The sequence below is a fragment of the Gopherus evgoodei genome, unplaced genomic scaffold, assembly GCF_007399415.2.
Source record: "Gopherus evgoodei ecotype Sinaloan lineage unplaced genomic scaffold, rGopEvg1_v1.p scaffold_36_arrow_ctg1, whole genome shotgun sequence".
NCBI classification, from domain to species: Eukaryota; Metazoa; Chordata; order Testudines; family Testudinidae; genus Gopherus; species Gopherus evgoodei.
The window spans coordinates 523702-540941 of NW_022060038.1; the positions used below are offsets into that span (position 1 = coordinate 523702).

Consider the following 17240-nt stretch of genomic DNA (forward strand, 5'->3'; position numbering starts at 1 on the left):
GGTTGAGTGGAAAACACTGAGAAGCAGCAGCATGTCTCACAAGCGCTGGGAAAAAGTGAGATAAAAGAGAAGCTGCATTCCTGGCATAGTACCAGATGTGCTGTGTTCGGGCAGCTCCTTCGAAGAACTGATAAGAGCCCTAGTTTCCCAGCCTCCTTGTTTTCACTCCCTGGTTTTGTTCTTTCTTTGTTTTTAACTCCCCTACATTTCTAACTTTAGGCATGCATGTATACTAAAGGTGTCTAGTTTCTAGTTGTTAGAAGAAGGGGGTGGGTTGCTCCAGTAAATAATTTATGACGCGATGGAACTGTCTATATAGGCTTATACTAAGATGTAAAGAGGGGGCTGGTTCTCTCTGGAGACGAGCTGCTCTCTATTGATGCGTGCACTTGTCAATAAAGAGCTTTTGATCGGACCTTGCTGGTGTTGCCTGTCTCTCTCGCGGTCAGACAACGAACTTTGCCGTCGGGGTTAGAGTCCCTGACAGTGTGAACAGGACCTCAGGCTATCCAGGACCTCAGGCTATCCAGCCCCCTTTCCTCTCTCTCTGGCCTTTCTGCCTTGATCTCACCTCCGACTCCCCAATGAGTTTCCTCCTTCACCCATGATCTCACCCTTTCCTTCCTGCCCCATGACCTCGTGACCCCACCTTTGGCCCACAGCAGCCCCCCTGGAGTCCATAGGGCATCCTCTTCCCCCATCTCCCTCTGCCCTGGTGCCCAGCCCCTCCCCCCCCTCCGCTCCCCCAGGTCCTGCAGCCAACCAACGTCTCCCCGCTGTTTCCTTCCAGCCTTGGGTGGGCTAAGTGATTTCTGTCCTGGAGGGTCTGCTCTGTAGCTCATTAAAACTCCCATTGTCATGAACAGCTGCACTGGAGGGTTCGCTCGGGGCCCAGGCCACTTGCATGGGTCCCCGCTTGGGGCTGGCAACACATGACCAGTGCGGCTAAGGGCTGGGGACTCTGGCTTTGGGGTCTCCCTTGTGACGAACAGAGGGAATGTTAACAGCAGAGACAGAGTCCAATGCAGGGAGAGGAGGCAGCTGCTCTGGCTGCCTGCTGGGTGCCTGCAGTTGGAGCGGCCCACGCGCTGATTTGGCCCTCTTTGTTCAATAAACAATGCGAGCAAATACCTTGAGGTGTTGTCAACAGTCTCTGCTCCGGCCATTGCAAAGCCTGGAACGAGCTCTCACTTAGCAGGACAGCATGTGCAGACTGCCTATGGCGCAGCCTTGTCCTAGGCACAGGCAGCTGGGCTGGATGTCTGGTAGATCTGGCCACGCCTCATTTAGAAATGCCCCTGCCAGAGCCCGTGTAGGGAAGGGTCTTTCTCTTTACTGGGCATTTAAGAAGAGAAGAACATCAGAGTTGCCGTATTGGGTCAGGCCAATGCTCCATCTTGCCCAGGATCCAGTCCCTGACAGTGGGAGTACAAGAGCTTCTGGAGGCATGTACAGACAGCACATTACAGAGCAATCTACCCGTCTTCCCCCGTCAGTCAGAGGTTTAGGGAACCCCAGAAATAACTCCAGGGAAGCAGCAAAGGTTGGAGTAACTAGCTGTGATGCAGTAGGAACTGTCTGGTGGGGGATGGGAGAGCAGGGGGTGACTGCAGGTGAGGGACAGGACCTGAGCTTGTAACCTGAGCCAGGCAGGGGGGAAGGGGAGTAAGCCCTTGGCCCCGGAAGCTGGACAAAGGAAGGGGCCTGCCTGGAGAGGGTTTAGTCAGTTTCGGTTTTGGGGCTGGGTGGTGGAATTCAGGGAATCCCAAGCTGGGATCCAAGCACCCTGAACCCCTAGAAGGACCAGACTGAGGGGTCCTGGTTGTGCCTACAAGCTCGGCTGTAGCCTGTGTTCCTGTTGTCCAATAAACCTTCTGTTTTACTGGCTGACTGAGAGTCGCTGTGAGTCCCAGGAAGAGGGGTGCAGGGCTGGACTCCCCCACACTCTGTGACACTAGCCTGGTGCAGATGGAATTGTTTAGGGGAAGAGACCCATGATTAGGGGTTTGCAGGGCTCCAGGTAAAGGTGCAGGTTAATATGACAACAAGCAGAACGATTCTAGAAACAGGAGGAAATCACTGAAAAGTGCCAGCTAAAGCCTGCCCAGCCCCCTCAAGGTGAGATTTGGGTTCCTGCTGTCATCCCTCCCCTCCTGTCTACTTTTAATTCCTCACCGTAGTTCTTCTGTCTCCTCACCTTCTTGAGACAGGGCTGGTTCTGCAGTGCCCTGCCTTAGCTTCCTCTTCTCCGGCTCCTGGGGTAATCCCCAGAGGCTGTCTGTCCAGTAGCAGCTTTTAGGCCTGGGTTCATTAAGGAGACAGTTCAAAGCAATCCTCAAAGTGAAGGCCCCAAATCAGCCAAGCCCAGCCCTTTCTAGCTGCAGCCTTCCCACAGGTCTCTGCCTCCCTTGTCTAATTTTCTGGCGGCGAGAGATTGTTAGAATATAGATATTCAGGCCTCTCTGCAAAGGCCTATAATTTAAGAATTTAGGTGTATTCTTATCACTTAGCTAGTTATAGCGGTATAAAAGAAAGAATCAAAGATCACTGTCTGTGTAAGGGCCTTCTCTTACTGTGACAGGCTAAGGCCTTCAGCTAAGATGTAGTTAGGCAGCCATAAGCTGGGAAATGTATGGTCACATCCTCACATTCCAAACTAGTCACATTGAAATAAGGTGCTATTGGGCTATTAGGAATACAATCCTGTCCTGATATTCCTATCACCTCCAGAGAAAGGGAAGATCCTAGAAGACGTAAAAGGAAACTTAGTTTGATCGCATCCTGTCTGGCAAGAACTCACTTATCAATAGACATAGCTGGAAAACCCTTATGTCTGTATAGATGTAGTTGAGAAATCTTCACATCTGTATTGTTTTGTATGTTTATTTGCATGGTCTCTGTCTGGTTCTGTAATTGTTTCTGTCTGCTGTATAATTAATTTTGTTGGGTGTGTAAGCAGAGTCAGGATGAGCTCTACCCTGACATCTGGTGGTGAATTATGGGAAGTGTGGAAAGAATTTTCAGGAAGTGTGGAATCTCAGGTATTTGCCTGGCACACCCAGCATAGCCCAATGCAGCCTGGATGGTTATTTTGACAGGTCTGAGATCCCCAATTTCTTTGTTATTGGGGCAGGATAAATAAAGTGTTGCCACCCGATTACGTGAATGAGGAACTATGAGACTGCTTTATGACAGAGATGTCTCAATATACATTAAGTGACACTTGCTAGACAAGGGACTTGGTTCCAAACCCAGTGAATTGAGACAGGTTGGGGACTGGTGTGTGTAGCTGATGGTATGGGCCTGTTTGAGGTCCTGGAACACCAATTGCACATCCTCCTCTCTCCACTGTTAAAGGGTAGAGCTAATTTTGATTCTCTTAGGAGTCCATCTAGAGACTGCTGACCTGAATTCATGTTGGGCTAATGGTGCACCAGCACCAGGGCTCCCCTACTAAGAGCTGAAATAACTGAAAGAGCTGAGCTGAGATCAGGGAGTGCTGTGTTAACTAGTGGGGGAGCCTGAAGACCTATTGTTAAGCGGCTGGCAGAGCAGAGCAGTTTGCAGCATGTTGGAGCAGCCCATGGAACAGGGAGTGGAGTGGAGCGGTTTGCAGGGACGGCTGGAGTGACTCACGGGTCGGCTGGAGGAGCTGCACAGCTGGAGCTGCTCGTGGTGAAGGCTGCAGCAGAACTCCACGGAGGGGCGGGGCAGTTGGCCCTGGCCCATGTAAGGTGCCCCTTAACACCCTGTGTGGGCTTCCCCTCCCACACTCAGGCTAGGGGGCTAGTAAAACTCTGCAGATAAACTTTTGAATTCTGGGGTGGCACTGACCAGAGACTTTCGGGTTGTTGGACTTTGGGGTGATTGGACTTAAGACCCTAAGGGGGAAAGGACATTGCCAAATGTACTTGGAAGTGGGTTTTTTGCTTATGGTTTGTGCTATAACCCTGTTTGTGGTGTTTCTCCAATGTGATGCCACATTGTTTCCCTCCTTCATTAAAAGGATTTTGCTACACTCAGACTCCGTGCTTGTGAGAGAGGAAGCATTGCCTCCTAGAGGCTCCCGGGTGGGGTGGTATGTAATTGTCCCAGTCACTGTGTGGAGGCTCGAGCCGCTTATGCATTGTCTTATTAAAACGGTACCCCTGGATACTGAACCCGGCCCTTGTTGCTGCCAACTCAGAGGGGCACAAGGGTTACAGGTGTAAACCAATTAAGATGGTGGGGTATAATTGGTTAAATAACCATGTTACAATATGTTAGGATTGGTTAGTTAAATTTCAGTAAAATAATTGGCTAAGGAACAGCTAAGCAAAACTCAGGTTTTACTATATAGTCTGAAGTCAATCAGGAAGTGGGGGGGGGGAGAAATGGGAACAGGGACTGGGCATGGGGAATTAAAATCATGTCTGCTAAAGGGGAAAATGGGAACAGGGCATGGGAACAGGAAGAGGGACACAGGCAAGGCTCTGCGGTGTCAGAGCTGGGAAGGGGACACTAAGGAAGGAAAGTGGAATCATACTTGCTGGAAGTTCACCCCAATAAACATCGAATTGTTTGCACCATTGGACTTCGGGTATTGTTGCTCTCTGTTCATGCGAGAAGGACCGTGGAAGTGAGAGGGGGAAGGAATAAGCCCCCTAACAGAGATCAGCAGGCAACCTCCCGCTGCAGCTCCCCTGGCTTCTTGGGGTCTCCCCAGCCACCTAGATGCTCTCTGCAGCTGTCTCTGAGTCTCTCTGGCTTGGAGATTTTGGCTGGCAACCCCCCTGTGCTGCTCCCCTGGACCTCCTGCAACCTCCTTCAGCCCTCTGGGTCTGGCTTTCAGGCCCAAACCTGTCCCCCTGGTCCAGGATCTACTGCACCCTGCATGCCCACCCCTAGCTTCCTCCCTCTATGTCCTGCTCAGTTATGGAGACCAGCTGCCTCCATTCGGCCCCCTGGAGAGGCTGTTAATGAAGTCCAGGTGGGCTGAGTCGGTTACAGAGCCAGTGTCCGGCTTAGCCAGCCCCTCCTGCAAGGGTTGCAATGTTGCTGGAAGCCCGTGAGCAGAGAGGCGGCTAGGAGCAGTGCCCCAAACCATCCAGCACTGACCCCAGGCTGATGGGTCTCAGAGCGGCCGGTCAGACCAGGGACTGGGGTTGTGTTTCTCCAGCAGTAGAGTCAGCGGCAGAGACAGAAGCTGCATTTTCTCTCTTTGCTGGTCTGTCCTCTCCCCTCCCGTCCGGGTTTGTCTTGGAAACGGGATCAGACTTTAACAGCAGCAGCAGGACAGCTCCAGCCCCTGTGAACTCACTTCTTTTCTGACCCGGCCCCCAAAGGACAGTTCTTACCACCTGTAATGCCATCTCACTGTGGTTCTCAAATGCGGCCACAGCCTCTGGGGCTGTTACTGGGGAGGGGGTGGGGAGTAGCGGCCCCTCCCTGTTGCTCCTGGACGCACCGCCTGGTTGTTGGTTGCTGGGTCTGTCAGCAATGGTTGGGCTCTGCTCCCCATGGGGAACAGTGCTGGGGGACCAGGCAGGTGAGCTGGTGACTTCCCCACCTTCCTGGGATGATGGGGTTCAGACTTCTGGCTTGGTGGGGCAGAGGGGCAGCAGGCTCTGACCACAGGGCTTTGGGCTCCAGCCTCCACCCCCCTACACACACTGCCTCCCCCACCCACCCCCATTGCCCCTGGCTCTCGCTGTCTCCCCCGACCTCCCATCTAGGGGGTCCCCAGGCTTGCCAGGGCTGCGTAAGTCTGGCGTGAAAAGCGATGCTTGTATGTTTGTTAATATCACCTTTCACAACAGACTTAGCTGGCAATAAATCAGTGACAATGAGCTAGCTGTGTCTATGCACATATTTATTTGTCCTAAAGCGAATCAAGTATTTTAGGAATAGGCGTGAGAGCCGCCAGCAGCAAGAGTTGGTGGCCACAGAGTGTGGCCACCAAAAATGTTGTCCTGAAAAACCCTGAAGAGACTGTCAAACCGGGGCTTGTCTCCTTATAAAACCTCTCTTGGGAAAAGGAAATAAGGGGGAGTGTTAAAACGAGAGCCTCCCCTCATGCTTCACATTGCAAAGGTTTCCATGCTTTCCCCGCTGTTTTTCAGTGTCTTTAATAAAAGTAGACAGATTCGTAAGGGTGGCTGTTACCCTGGGAGCCACCAGTGATAACTCGGCACAAAATCCTGGGCTGCATTGAACTGTTTAATGCTGCAACATGGAACGAGGGGTTCATATACCCCTAGCCCTGGGTGGCCCCTTTTCAGCCCTCAGTGCTCATCCAAAGCTCAGGATGAAATGTTCCTTGGACTCTCGCCGCACCCTGCGGGGGGCAGATGGATTTGACATGTAATGGAGACTTGCTGATCTGCACATGGTTAAACCGAATTGCCAGATGTGAGAGTAAGAAACAGGGAAGAGATTGGGAGGGATTTTGGGAAGAAGGATGGTCACTTGCCTCTAATCCAAAGTCAGCTGAAGTCAATTTCAGTGGGTTTGGAATCAAAGTTTCGCTGAAGGGCTAGGATTCAGGGTGTCTGCTACTCAGTCACTGAGCCGTACCTTCCCCATCTGTAAAATGGGCACAGTGATGCCACCCTCCCTTCCCGGACGTTTCTGAAGTACCACTCCAAGCTTCTTCTGTATGAGGCACCACATAGTTTACAAAAGCTCTTCTTCCCTGGGAGATGTGCAGAAGAAAGAGCTCACATGGTTCTTATCGACCCCAAGATGGGGAATGGAGTTTAGGTCTTCTCCTGCCCTGCAGATGTGAACATCCCTCGCATTTGGCTAACCTTCTTTGATGATTTTCATAGCAAACCCTTGCACCTTCTCATTGCTTTCCTGGCATTGAACTGTTCTGTCTTTGCACATGTCTTGGGGTGAGGTGGGGACTTCCCCAGCACATCCTGTTAGCTCTTTATAACACCCACTTCAGACCGGTGCCTTCATCACGACAGGTGTGGTGGTTACTGCACAGAGGGAGCGTGGGGCAGAACGCAGCAGAGCATGGCCAAAAGTTGCAAAACTAGGTGCCTGCAGTCAGGACCCTACATAAGAAGCCTGATTTTCAAACCCCTGAGTCCCCCGGCCGCTCGCAGGGGTGTGGGTGAGAACAGATGGGCACGCGGCAGGAGCTGGACTTTATGTGTGACAATCCTGGCCTGATGCCACGCAGCCTTGCCCCACGGCGTGCAGCGATACTAGACACATGCACAAGTCAGGTGAACTCCTGCTCCTGTTAATATTTAACGATATTTCAATGATACAAGCACCGAGGGCTTACAGGCTGCAGTGCTGGGAAAGCTTCCAGACAGGGAGGAGATGATGAAGTCAGAGGAGCTACCGGGAGCTCCAGCAGTGGAAGGGCTGCACCACGCTGAGCAGCTGTGTCCCATGGATCCGTTTTCTGTCGTGTGAATCAGGCCAATCCAGATTACGTTTAGATTCAAAGTAATTGGCTGTGTCCTGCTCTGGGGCACACGCAAATTGAAAACAAACACAAAACCCCACCACGTCTATCAGAATCTCAGCGGGATAAGTCAAAGGGCCTGCAGCAAAGGCAAGTACACACCACAGCATTTTGCTAGCAAAATCATCCCCAAACCAACATCCCCTCAACCCAACAAACGTGCTGGCACCAGATGCTGCAGAGGGAGGGATAAGAGCGCTGGAGGAGAGGGACAACCTGCCCCTCCCTAAGATCTAATCCTGGCCTCTAGTCGACTTACAGTCTGAAGCACAGGGTTGAATTTCCCTGCCAACTTTTGAGTTGTCATTAGCTATATGACAAAGTGGAGTGTTTCCCTTTCTTGTGTTGTCTATGAGTCTTACTGTCCTGTACTAATACTGTGTGTGCCTCAGTTTCCCTGTGTACTGCAACCAATGTCTAGGCGGTGGGAATTGGGTGTGTGACTTTTGCCGAGGCCCTCGGGGGCAGGGCAGTCTGCCCGGCTGCCTGCACGTAAGCGATGCCTGATGCCCTTTGTAACCCAAGAGGGGTTTGCGACCACGTGACACTTTGCCCAGGAAGCAGGACAAAGTCCAGGGAAGGAGCCACGGCCATATTGGAGGCCAGGCAGCGGGGGCCGGGGCAGTCTGCTGTGGGGGACATGGAGAGGAGGGAGTCCAGGGCGTCTGGCCCAGGATTTCCCCAAGATGGACTTGGCTGAAAGTCACTGATTTCTGTGCTAGCAAGCTCTGTTCTACGCTGTGTTTCCTATTGACAATAAACCTTCCGTTTTACACGCTGGCTGAGAGTCACGGCTGAGTGCAGCGTCTGGGTGCAGGGCCCTCTGGCTTCTCCAGGAACCCTGCCCAGGCGGACTCGCTGAGGGAAGTGCCTGGTCAATGAGAGTTGCTGAATGCTCTGAGGTCAGAGTCAGACCCAGGAAGGCTGAAGCCACGTAGGCTTCTTACTCTGGCAACCGTGGGCATGTTACCCCAGAGTCCTGCCCGGCTTCATTTGGAGCAGTTCCAGCGCATCAGCCCGGTGACTCCATGACAAGCTATGATCCCTCCAGACCCTTTTCAGTTTCACTCAGTGGCGCGTTGTTCCTGTGTTAGGAGACAGGGAGCACAGGAGCTCCCGAGCACCTGTCTCCAAACCATTCATTATTTTATAGACTTTTATTTCATCATTTGGGCCACGCTCTCACCTGCACATTTCACCCACTCACTCATCCAACACATCCCCTGCCAGCGAGTGTCCCAAAGAATAACGCTGATTGACCAGCTGTCTTACCCTGGAGCCATAGGGGCCTCTAAAGGCAGGGGCTGGCCTAGCGTGTGACCTGCAGGAAGGGTGGGTTAGGAGTCCCAAGCTGTGCCCAGTCACAAAGGGGAGGAGTCTGCTCCAGACCCACCCTGAGAGCCTGGGCCTTTAGCTCTCTGGGCGTCTGGTGCCAGGGGAACTGTCTCACATGCAGAGACGGCAGAGGAAATCCAAGGGCCCAGAACTGGGGGCTTGTCTGCACAGGGTTGTTTTTTTGTGGGATATATTTTTGCACAGAACCTTTTACAGAATCACTCATCTGAAATAATTGCATCCACGCGGCCGGCTCAACCTACTTGCCTCTGAATCAGTGTGAACCTTTCACCGCATTGACTCCATTCCGGTCACAGTTCACAACAAGGAGGCCAGTTCATCTGAAAGAATCGCTGCATGTTGGCACAAGTAATTTTCATGCAAAAAACCTCTATGCAAAACACACGCACACATGGAAATACAGGCACAGAGCCGTGTAGACGAGCCCTGCGCGTCAGCTGCTATGCCCAGGAGTGAGGCCTTTGTGGAGAGGGAACAGATTCAGGCCCCAGGAAGCCTGTGCTCGGTTCCCCTCTCTGCCACAGGTTTACTCTGAGGCCTTGGGCAAGTCACTGAAGCAGAAATTTTCTACCTTGGACACTAATTTTGGGTGCCCATACTTAAAGTCCTTCCTCTAGGTCACTTTTGGACAATGTGGCCTTAATTTCTCTGTCCCTCAGATCTCTGTCTGTTACATGGAGACACGAACCTCCCCTGTCTCACAAGGTGAGGGGCATGAGGACATACTCACAGACACTTGGGAGGCATCCAGGTATTTGGGCATCTGCCTGCATGTTTACGCACCGAGTACCTTTAAAATCTGGCCTTCAGATGCCACAGTAATGGTGAACTAACTAGCGAGCCTAGTTTGTGAGGATTGGGAGTTAGGGCAGCTAGGTAGGTAGGATAGATAACAGGACCACATCCATCCTGATATCAACAATGTTGAGAAACACTGATCTAGAGAGCTCAAACTGTCCTGCAAGAGCCAATCCAAACTCGCCATCCCCAGGATGCCAATCGGAAAGGAGTATGGAGAATTTGTGACTGATCCAAGAGAAAGTCACCAGCCACACTGGGAAAGGATCCCAGGTCTCCTAACCCAAATCTAGTGCCCCCATCGGCTATAACTGCACAGCCTCCTTAAGTGACTATCAACACCTTACATGATGGTGATTATCACTATTTGTATTATTGTAGTGCCTGAGAGACCATGGACCAGGACCCCACTGTGCTGGGTGCTGCACAAACACACACCAAAAAGACAGTCCCTGCTCCAAGGCAAGAGAGAAGAGGTGGATACAGCCTGATGAGGAAACACAACATTGAGACAATACTGGTCCAACATGGAGGTCTCAGCACAGCAGCAGTCTAAGCAACTGGCCAGTTTTTTTTGTAGCCTCCCAGCAAAGGGGAGCTTTGAGGTGGGATCTGAAGGAGATCCAGGAAGTGGGTTTGTGGATATTGAGGGGGGAGTTCTCCCTTGTGTCTGGGCAGCACCCAGAATCAAAGCAGGGGAGGGCATGGCACAGCCCGGATCTTTCACATCCTGTGCTTGGGTTAAGTCATGCAAGAGCTTCCTGGCAGTTGTGCTTCAGCTGAATCTTCAGCCAGATCTCTAAGCTGAAGTTATGGCAAGACATGACCAACGCTGGTTTAATTGCACGGAGCGGTTGAGAGCTCGTGTCCACCTGAAGAGAAGAGATGCTTTTGGGTCTGGCCGTCCCTAGAGATCCAGTAGTTAGAGGACCTAAAAGACCCCCTGATACTCAACCATGAAGACAAGGAGTGGAGGGAGAGACCAGCTCCTTCATGTGTCCTCTGCCCCACCACCATCCCTCCCTTGTGTGGCTGGAGCCTTAGGCCATCAGAAACAGATGGGTGCTACAAATGACAGCACGTCCAATTATCGCTGGAGGCTAATATTTAATAGGAAATTAATTTTTGAGAGCTGTGGGCCAGACAAACCAATGCTCATGGAGTAATGATCGCTGATATTCACAGTGCACTCTAAGCTTGCTTTGACTCAGAGACATTGATTCCCCACTGCTTGAAAAAAACTACTGCTCAGGACACATCGTGATCAGCTTTCGTTTATAGCAAGAGAGAGTACAAGAGTCACAAGAGCAGAGCCCCAAGCAGCTTAGTCTTCAAAGCCAACAGCAAAAACAAACGGCTAACATGGCCAGGATGGCTGGGAGCCCAGTAGTTTGTCTATGGCAGCGTTGATGTCTCCACCAGCCTCTCTCAGAGCTGGTATGTTGACTCATGGTTCAGGAAACCCATTAGTAGAGCCGCTCCAGCTGCTTGCTGGAATTGGGTTCTGGAGTTTTCGGGACGGGAGGCTTGCTTGACCAAGACTCTGCACGATTTGGCTGGCACCCTGTCTCAGCCAATCCTGGGGCTCGGCTTGCATTCTCACATGGATCAGAACCGTGCCGGTTTACTTCTCTGCCATCGGCAGGCGTCCGCTGCCCCTGAGCCAGGAGCGCTGCCCTCTGGCGAACCTGAGCACTTCCAGCCCAGGTCTGGAAACCCTGCTGAATCTGGACAGAGCCTTGGTGGCTCTTGGGTTTGCCATCACTAATGGCATGTCTGGGCTGTGCAGCAGCTGGAGGAGGGCTTGGAGCTCCCGCGCTACTTCTGGTGGGGAATGCAGGATACCAAAACCGGGGGTTACTCAGCATGAAGTGCACGATGACACTGGGGTTCTGGCTCAGGGCCTGCATTATATTCCTCATGTAGGGGACAGGCAGGATGCTCTGGAAAGGCTGGGCATTCCTGGTTATCTCTGATGAGGTGTTCTGCACTTCTGTCATGTTACACCAGCTGCAACTCCAGGCGGCACCCAGAGATTCTGTTCTGGGCTGCAGTTTGGGCTGTTGCTGATATGAATACCCCCAATGTCAATGCCATGGTTGTGATTGGGGGTGGAACTCTGTGGATCAAACTGAGATGCCCAAGGGTTCGGCAAAGGGTCTCTGTTTTCTGTGTCGGATGGTTGGCTGACCCCTGCTGGGGGCAGCTTGTTCTGGGGTGGGTCACTCACACACTGCTCCTGTGATCCTTTCAGTGTTGGCTTTGGGGTATCAGGAAGCATTTGCCACAAGACTTTGTCTCCACCTAGCAGCAGAATCTGGCTCCTGTTTCTCAGTATTTCCTGCATCAATTTTTGGTTCCTAATGAACTTGATCATTTCTCGCAGGAGGGCTTGATTGTTCCAGAAGTGGCTGACCTCTGGATTTTGTTGCGCAAACTGCTGGAGCAGGGGGTGTTCCCTTAAGAACCCTGTTATCAGGTTGGTGTTTGACAGCAAGCTCTGGACAAAGGGATTTTCCAGAAACTGTAGGATCGTTTCGGGGTTGACCACCAGCAGCTGCTGGAACTCATTTAGGAAAGCTAAAATGCTGGGTGCATTCCCAGCTAGCATGCTCAGATCTGCCAGACCAGCTGAGGGAGGGAGGGTGGCAGCACGTGTGCTGGCATTAGTTTGCTGAGCTTTCTGGTCCTTTGCTCTCATTTGTGGCCTGATGACAAGGTGGATGGTGAATCCGTCATGGATCCCAGCCTGGCTGAGAGTATCTCGGTCATTCAAAACTTTCCCAGCAAAGATCAAGAGGAGCAGGTTAGTGGGAGCATGGAAGCGCTTGGCGATTTCGCCTCGAAAGTCGGCGATGGTGCTGTTCTCCCACACTGCAAACTCCTCCCTTTCCTCGAGGCTTTTCACTGTCACTTTGATGATCTGGGGCTTTGATGATCTGGCCCCTCTGCCAGGGCCCTGTCCCTTCCCAGCCATGGCTAACACGACGCTGGTCCCTTCTGGGAAAGCAGCGAGACCAGAGACTTAGAGGGGCTGGGAATGTCCAAATCCAGAGTGCTCATGCCAGCTGGGGCACCGCCAAATGCTGCTTCTCTGCTCGCAGCTTCCTAACCTCCTGGGGCTGCCTGGGTGGACTGTGACATCCCTGCTGATGTCACTGTAAGCAAGAAACCACATGGACACCTGCCTTATTCCCCATGGAGCAAGTGGTCCCCAGGTGGGGCACAAGGACCATCACCAATGTCGCTACCATGAACAGGTAATGCGAGCTGGGAAGCAAATGCCTCCGTGCAGTTAAGGAGAAGGCAAATCTTGGTGCAGGAAGCATCGAGCTGCCACAAAGAGGGATGATCCCATAGTGGAGACCCATCTTCCTGATGATGTCATTGTCTCCTGTCAGACCGATGACATCCCTCCAGGGCAGGGACCCCAGTTATTAGGACAAGACAGGCAATAGTAATGGGGGGTTTCATTATTAGAATTATAGATAGTTGGGTTTGTGATGCGTAGGAGAACCACATGGTGAACTGCCTGCTGGATGCAAAGGTAGCGAATCTCACAAGACATCTAGATAACCTAACAGGTAGTGCTGGGGATGAGCCAGGGGTCGTGGTATATGTAGGCACCAGTGACATAGGGAAGGATAGGAGACAGGTCCTGGAGGCCAGATGTAGGCTACTAGGTGAGAGATTGAAGTCCTGGACCTCGATGGCAGCAGTCTCTGAAATGCTTCCAGTGTCAGGCACAGGGCCAGTCAGACAGGCAGACCTGCAGAATCTCAGTGTGTGGATGAGACAGTGGTGCAGGGAAGAGGGATTTAGGGTTATTAGGAACTGGGGAACCTTTTGGAGAAGGGATGGTCTGTACAGGAGGGATGAGCTCCACTTACACTGGAATGGCACCAGATTGCTGGCATGCAAAATCCAAAAGGTTGTACGATTGCTCTCTGGAAATACATCAGAAGGAGGGAGAGGAGTTCTTTAAGCTCAGTGCCAATGTGGACACAAGAACAAATGGATAGAAACCAGCCATCAGCAAGTTTAGGCTTGAAATTAGAGGAAGGTTTCTAACCATCAGAGGAGCTCCAGCCGTTTACCCTTCCCTCTGCCTTGCAGAAGGGCCTGTCTTCAGAGCTAAGCCTCTCTGGAAGGCTGAGGAGATTGGTGCCCCTTGTGTGACATGCCCTGGAGGCAATGCACCACTGCTGTTTGTAATGTGCCTCTTGCTGCATTTCTGTCACCAAGGGGCAGGGCCAGCTCTAGCCATTTCGCCACCCAAGCACAGCGGCATGCCGCGGGGGGCGCTCTGCCGCTCGCCAGTCCCGCGGCTCCGGTGGACCTCCCGCAGGTGTCCCTGCAGAGGGTCCGCTGGTCCCACGGCTCCGGTGGACCTCCCACAGCCGTGCCTGGGAAACTCCACGGGAGCCGCGGGACCAGTGGACCCTCCACAGGCACACCCATGGGAGGTCCACTGGAGCCGCCTGCCGCCCTCCTGGCAACCAGCAGAGCGCCCCCCTGTGGCATGCAGCTCCAAGCACGCGCTTGGCGCTCTGGGGCCTGGAGCCGGCCCTGCCAAAGGGACTGTTAAAAAAGTCTGTTGACCCATGTTTTCCCCTCCTCTCCACTGCTGGAATCGGTCAATACCTGTTATTGGACCAGCACCAAAGTGCCAGAGGGAAGAGTCAGTCAAGCCTAAAGGTGTGTGAAGTGAGCCGTGTGTGTGACTGGCTGCAGAATTGGGGCCAATGGCACAACCTGAGGAGTCGCTGTCTTGCAGGCCTTTATCCATCAGTGAGCAGCTGCTGTGTCATGACCTCTGTTCACAGTCAAACCCAGCAGCTTCTCTATGGGCCGAGGACCAATTGCTGCTCTCGGTTACACCCACTGACCCGCAGCTGAAGGCGACTGTCTGGCTAATTGCTCTAATATATCAGCATTTCCATGGGGTCTCTCATCCACCTAGACATGTCTCCCTGCAAGCTGGATCCTCTTGCTTCCCCACACAGCCCAGCTGAAATTAGCCAGGCTGCTCCCGATGACCATGCTGATGCTGCTATTTAAAATGTTAATAACTTTTCAAACCAGAGTCTAGGCATGGCAGTAAATCTCAGCGAGCTGGCTCCAGCCACCCATGAGTTCTCTCAGCTACAGATGGCAAGAAGCCATTCCCAGCATGTTCTGACCTTATTGTCAATGCGAATTGGAACAGGGGGTGCTCTTTGGGGATGGGCTGGGTTTTCCTAACCCCGAGACAGCGTATATTAAGTCGAATAAATAAACGTAAGTTCCTGAGGATGTTTCACAGTTTCATAGATGTAGACCTGAACTTCTGCATGGCACAGGCCAGAGAACCTCACCCAGGTACCTCTCTACTGATCCCCAAAACTTTAGTTAGAGCAAAGCATTTCAGCCCGCAGGCAGAGAACTGGAGGGACCGAGTGGCCCCCAATGCCTGAGGCCCTTGCAGTGGCAGGGGATAGATCAGGTGAGACATGCCCTGGTGATCCCAGCAGGTGACCCACATCCCAGGCTGCAGAAGAAGGCAAAAAACTCCACAGTCCCTGCTAGTCCGACCAATGGGAAATCCCTTCCATATTCCAAATCTGGTGACCTTTTCGACCCTGAGCACATGAGCCAGACCCACCAGCCAGGCCACTAGGAAGACGATTCTCTGTTCTGTCTGAGAGCCCTGGTCCACTGCTCTAACCAGATGAAGCACGTAACTCACCCAAATTGTGCGCCATCAGAAGGGGAGGAGGCTCTCGCCCAGAAGAGGTGAAATGTCCCCTTAGCATTAACAAACCGGGCAGGGGAATATTTATCTCTCACTAGCCCCAGCCCCACAGCGGGTCACAATCCATTTCTTCATTCAGTATTTGCAGCCTGCGAGGGCACTGGGAGGCAGAGTCCCCAACCCTGCTGCTAGCACGGAGGCTTCAGCAGGGATTATCGCTCTCGCTCCCTTTGGGGCTTGTTAAGTGTGGAGCTGGGAGTCGGGGCTGGATTTAGCCTTGCCAGTGATTGTACGGATTGCACACAGCTCACAGGGGAGGGTTGGAATTAGGCCTGGCCTCCCTCCATCCCCAGCCTCTCCATCACCCACATGCATCCCTGCCACCACCTCCCACCCCTCTGTGGCCCCCTTTCCTGACCTCACGCCCATTCCCTTCCGCCCTCCAGATCAGACAGAGCAGGGCGGGATGAGCGGCCCTCATGACGAATGGGAGCATGGAGGCACAGATGCGAGGAGAGGGCGGGAGTGAGCCGAGAACTGGAGCAGGAAGGAGGAGCAGATGGGGAAGGACTGGGCGGACGGCAGAGGATGGCGACATGGAGGCAGAGAGGGGTGAAGAGTTAAATACGGTGATGTTCCTCAGAGTGCTGGAGAAGAGAGTGGGGGTTGGTGGCAGGACCGGGAGAGGAGAAACCCAGCAACCCCTTCTCCGTCTGATCCAAGGTGGGGCCTGTGTGAGACTCAGAGGCCTCCTTAAGAGAAGGCAGCTGTAGAGGCCAGATTTCAGTCTCTGTCCTCTGGCCATCCTTGCCTGGCTTTGGGTTCGATATATTTCATAACCAGATAATCAGCAGAATTTCTGTATGTCAAAGGTTGCTGGCCCTGAACACTGACAAACCCTCGCTCTTCTATAGCACCTTTCATCAACAGAGCTCAAAGTGTGCTACTAAGGAGGTCAGACTCATATACCAATTTTATAGATGGGGAAACTGAGGCACAGGAGGGTGAAGAGACTCATCCGCAGTCACACATAAAGCCTGTGGCAGAGTTGGGACTAGTATCCAGGTCTCCTGAACCCGGTCCAGTGCCCTGGGTCAAGGCTTGGTCTCCAAGAGGCTGCACAGAGGCCTGTGTCTGGTTCCTCGTTGGAGCTTGGAAAGGTTAAGCTGTCAGGTGTGGCCCAGCTTGCTGAAGCAGGCGCTGACCCCAGGGCTGGAACCCCGCCTGTGAACACATCCAGTCACTGTGTGCTGCCCCCACAGCATACACCCTCCTGTGGGGCCCTGCAGCGGTGCTGCTGCAGGTGAGCCCTGTGAGGTTATTGATATAATCTGGGACCACATAGAACATGGGTTGCAACCAAGGTCCTGTAGTGGCACCAAATCCTATGTAAAGGGGGTCATATAAGGTGTCTAAGAGCAGGTATGGGTTGCTGGTTATGATTATGCTGTCTGTGTGTCTGTATCATTATGTAGTTGAAGTTATAAGCATTGGCTGTATACTGTCTGTATTTCAAATTGGTGCTGCAGTTCTGGGAAACACCCCGACAAGTTGGTATTAGCTCTGCTGAGCCTGCTTGATGGCCCATTAAGGACCATCAGCTACACTACTGACCCATTGAGAGGAGGCAGATACGCCTTGTAACTCGGCAAAGTATGAAGGGACTTGCCCATGTGACTCCAAACTCCATTTTGCTGTAATTTTCCACAGTAAGGACAAAGAGATGTTCTTACACCTGGAAAAGACTATAAAGGCTGATGACTCATCTCCATCTTGTCTTCAATCCTGCTTCTTACCTCTGAAGGGACTTTGCTACAAACTAAAGCTCTGAACAAAGGACTGAATGACCATCCAGCGGGGGATGTACTCCAGGACTGGGATGTACTC

General features: G+C 52.5%; 1 pseudogene; it reads right to left on the reverse strand.

The window, feature by feature from the left end:
* Positions 1-11615: 11615 nt before the first annotated feature.
* On the reverse strand, positions 11616-12596 carry LOC115641877 (annotated as a pseudogene).
* Between the last annotated feature and the right edge of the window lie 4644 nt (positions 12597-17240).